The 4918-nt window shown below is 35.6% G+C and overlaps 1 protein-coding gene across 3 annotated transcripts in view; it reads left to right on the top strand.

Moving 5' to 3' along the window:
* The window catches only part of LOC108740099, a 60760-nt gene that overhangs the window by 8010 nt on the left and 47832 nt on the right, over nt 1-4918 (top strand). For 2 of the 3 annotated variants that reach the window (XM_018474294.1, XM_018474296.1), the window contains exon 1: nt 3793-3917. The exons of the other annotated variant lie outside the window; for it this stretch is intronic. The gene's annotated coding sequence lies outside the window, so the exon portion shown is untranslated. Of the gene's footprint in view, nt 1-3792; nt 3918-4918 lie in introns of those variants that run through there. 3 annotated transcript variants of the gene reach the window in all.

Raw genomic sequence — 4918 nt, 5'->3', positions numbered from 1 at the left:
AACGAAATTTCCTTTCCGAGGCTTTGTGTCAGCCCAATCACATATTGTGTCAATACTTATCATTTTATCGTAATTTAAAAACTTGGAAATTGCACGGTACACTATAGGAACTACGATAAATTTTCCCTAATCGGCGCCATGTTTTTAGGCTCCTCCCATTTGACGGATCCCAATAGACATCGCTGTACTGATTATACGGATGCATGTTTGCATTTTATTTCAAAAAGTACAGAATGAACTGCCAACAATTTTATTATTTTGGGAATGTTATCAGTGAGCTAGCTCTACAACATAGCAGGGAGATGACTGCGAGTCGCGGAATTGAATTGCACTGAACAGACATACGTACGCGTATTTGCGTATGAGGCCGCGATACGAAAAACAGTTGAAGCAGGTCACGTTCGTAATTTACATTCGAATACAAATTTTATACCTGTGACGAGTTACGTGTCTAGTTATGAAATCGGCGTATTTCTATCTAATGTGTAAACGTAATAGGTACACATGTATTGAACATGTTCGTGAACCAAGGTGCGTGTACGTATCTTTTGAACTAAGCAAAAGAAAATTATATCGAATTTTCTTTCGTGCTCATGTCTTCCATCGAATCGAATTATTCGGATCACATATGCAGATCGCTTGGATTCTATATTCCTTTGCATAGGTTCCTTTTTCGTTCATTATCTATTTGTCGTGTTTATCAGGGGCGCAACAAGGGGGGATCGACCGGTGCCCGGGCACCCACTCGATTGGATTGGGCACGCAGTCAATTCCAGTCGATTTAGATAATAATATGACCACACGTCCCGGATTGGCCGGGATAGTCCCGGATTTTTCTAGAAGCAATATTTGTCCCGGATTGTCCCGGATTGTCCCGAATTTTTGAAAAGGTTCTTATTTTCAATATTTATTTTAACTACATTTCAACTAGATTTATTTTTACAAAATTTGAACCGAAAAAAATTGTGCATATCAGAATACGCGGCACGCTTTAAACCATTTAAAGCATACAGTGATCGAAAGAGGAGGTCACCCCCATCATTGTACCATAAAAAGTTCGTGGCGGTCTCACCCCCATAAAAAGTTATGGGGTTCAAAGTTAATAAATATACCAATTTTTATACATTTCTAGACATGTAAATATTTATACAGTCATTCTTAAACAATATTCAAAGGTAAAGCTAATGAAAAATACATAAAAATATTGAGAAAGTTATATAAAACATTATTTAAATATCTTTATCAATAGGGGAGGTTAGGTTAGGTTAGGTTATCGGGTTTTGTTCAAGTGACCACCCTCTTTCGAACCCCCTTACCTCCAGCCGCTTGAAAATATTTTTTTTATTGAATTTTATTTGAATTATAGTGTATGAAAACTGACAAAATAATCAACTTTCAACCCCCACAACTTTAATTAGGGGTGAGACCGTCGCAAATTNCAAAAATTACAATTTTCGATTGTAAATGATTGAATTTGCCGTAGAAATAGTAGAATTTATTAGGTATAACTTGTAATAAACTTAATTTTGACATGTTTTTTTAAAAACTATTTTAAGTTTCTTAATTATTGCAAGTAAATTTGTAATATCAACTAAGATACCTAGTAAATGTATTTCTGTTGGTATTTTATTTGTATAAATATTGCAGACATGAAACAAACATATCTTAAGGGTCCGTTGGTGAGTTTCGGATAGGGTGTTATAGGTGGATGGGAAGAGGTCAGAAAGGAGAAGGACAACAGAAGGCGCTGTGGAAGTCAATAATTAATAGGAGAGATATGATGATCGGTTGGTGGGATACCTTCTAAAAAACGAAAAATTTACGTCGTTAAATTTATTAAATGCACAAATAGAAGGAAAATTAAGAAGTTAGAATACTGTTTACAACAATTTTAGTTAGAAATATGGGATATTCTAGTTTCCGAGGAATGCGAAAAAATAAAAGTGTGTTTCTACTGTTTAGACATCTTTCGGACTGACATAGGGTCCGATGATGGTGAAATTAAAAATGTTTAAAGTAGTCTTAGAAAATAATTGTTAACGTCAGTCCTAAGACTGGTTGTTGTCTCTAGACTAGACCTTCATGCCTGAAAAGGCGTTCTACCAACCTATCTCGCCTATTAATTTATTAACTTCCATAAAGTCCTCTGTTCTCCTATTCTTTCTACTATAATACTTCTTAATTTCTAACCTTTTCTATCCACTGTATCCTCATCATTCGCCGGTAACACCACATTTCGAATGCTCCAAACTTTTTCTTTTCCGCCACGCCCACCGTCCATATTTCGCACCCGTACAGCGTCGCACTCCAAATATACACCTTTAACAACCTTTTTCGAATTTCTAAATTTACCTTTCGCGAACATGGAAATGACTTCTTATTATTGAAGGCGACTCGACCCTGCGCTATCCTCTGCTTTATATCCATACTATTCCTTCCGTCCTGACTTATCTGACTTCCTAGATACCTAAAACCAGTCATTTCTTCTAATTTTTCGTCTCCTATTTTTATATACGCTCTTTCCCTGCTTTTNGTACGTACGTACGTACGTACATACACACATCATCAAAAAAATTGGCTAGCATGCTACTAATATGTTAAAACGTGGAAATATAATGAAAATTCCGATTTCACTTTTCGACCCAATTACAATAACTTCCTAATGGGAAGTTAATAAAAGGAAAATTAAGAAGTAAGAATACTGTTTACAACTGTTTTAGTTAAAAATATGGGATATTCTAGTTTTCGAGTAATGCGAAAAAATAAAAGTGTGTGTCTACTGTTAAGGCATCTTTCGGACTGACAAAGGGTCCGATGATGGTGAAATTAAAAATATTTAAAGTAGTCTAAGGCTTACGTAAGTCCTAAGGCTGGTTGTTGTCTCTGACTAGACCTTCATGCCAGAAAAGGCGTCCTACCAACCTATCTCGCCTATTAATTTATTAACTTCCATAAAGTCCTCTGTTCTCCTATTCTTTCTAATACTTCTTCATTTCTAAACTTTTCTATCCACTGTATCCTCATCATTCGCCGGTAACACCACATTTCGAATGCTCCTAACTTTTTCTTTTCCGCCTCGCCCACCGTCCATATTTCGCACCCGTACAGCGCCGCACTCCAAATATACACCTTTAACAACCTTTTTCGAATTTCTAAATTAACCTTTCGCGAACATGGAAATGACTTCTTTTTATTGAAGGCGACTCGACCCTGCGCTATCCTCTGCTTTATATCCATACTATTCCTTCCGTCCTGACTTATCTGACTTCCTAGATACCTAAAACCAGTCATTTCTTCTAATTTTTCGTCTCCTATTTTTATATACGCTCTTTCCCTGCTTTTTTTTCCTTGCATACCAGTATTTTTCTGCTAGATATCACCTGCAAATCTAAGCATACTAATCTTTTGCCCCTCTATATTTATCAAATAACTTTTTCAGCATCCTGATAAATCTATGTTTTTAATAAATCGGTAATCCAATGAAAGTTGATAATTATTACCGAGCACTGTCGTGCCCCACACTTATCCACTTGAGAGATATATCTATCAACCGCCTCTTTAGCTGACCCTCCTGATTGAATTGTTATCAAAATTGAATTTTTTCGCCGGCTTTTTCTTTCCAAAACATTCGCAGCGCGTTGCTCCGGCTTGTCGGTTTCGTAGTTGTTGCGCAAGTCGCCGTCGCTCCTCGTCGTGAGCTTCCGACGCCGAATCGAGGGCGTCGTCGGCGTCGTCGACGTCGTCGTGTTGCCGTCTCCGCATTAGACACCTGTTCAGGTGAGATAGCGCCACCACGAAGTCCTATTCATTCAGTAAAACACGTTTCCGAGCTGCATCAAGGATTTTTCCGCAGTTTTCATTCGATTCAGTAAAACTAACGGGAACGGAGACCGATACAGGCAACAATATGGAACGGGGTGAGTAAAAAAGTTGACTTTCATTTTTTTAATGTCTATTTAAGCAATGCAGGAGAAGGGTTATATTCGTATGTATGTATGTGAGTATGTTTGTAGGCAAGTAATAATACAAGTAAATTACAAGCAGTGGGTGTCTAGGTGTCATGCATGAAACTTTATAACGACATCCCTAATTTACGAGAAAAATATTTATGGATATGTATAATATTTCCAATATTAATAATTAATTATTTACATTAACAACGCAAATAGATAGATACAAAAGGAGTTCTAGAACAGTTAGTTTTACTAACGATAATTGATAAAATTAACGCAAGATCATATTTTATCAATACCTTCAAATGTTTTATACCTCCAGAAAATGTTATATTTACTGTACGAACATTTAAAATCATAAACTAAACCTTTACATTCAGATTATACTTGTAAAGTGTTTCCATAATGTCGTTATACCTAGATAAAGAGTATATGTTAATAATTTTTCGCATTCATATTAATTTGTTAATTTCTAACTAATTTTGTCATAAAAAGATACTTTTAACAACTTATTCTTCAAGAATAAATGACTTAACCTACTCAAATATTTTTACTAATAATAAGTTGAGCACCGTCTTGATGGAGTTATTTTTGTGCATTATCAAACAGTAATAATATGTTACGATTTATAGTTCCATGGAAAAAATAAATTTTCGTCCTCTTAATTTCTTTTTATCATTAATCTGAGTAATTCAAGTATTTCAGGGTTATTTTAATAATAACCTGTTATTAGGTACCTATTTAACACTGCTGTAATAATACACAAACGCCTTAATGTATGAAGTGCCCTGCTACCTTCTTGCATCATTTTCAAGTTATGCGTGTTTACGAGGGTGGATTGATAAGTTTCCGGCCTGACCAAGAAAAACAAGGTTTTTAAAAATTTTTTTTTTTTATTTCTCAACATAATCTCCTCCAAGGCTGATACATTTCTCATAGCGGTGTTCCAGTCTATTAATGCCATC

The sequence above is a fragment of the Agrilus planipennis genome, unplaced genomic scaffold (genome assembly GCF_000699045.2).
Source record: "Agrilus planipennis isolate EAB-ADULT unplaced genomic scaffold, Apla_2.0 scaffold55, whole genome shotgun sequence".
Taxonomy (NCBI): Eukaryota; Metazoa; Arthropoda; class Insecta; order Coleoptera; family Buprestidae; genus Agrilus; species Agrilus planipennis.
This window is presented reverse-complemented; position numbering and strand designations above follow the sequence as displayed.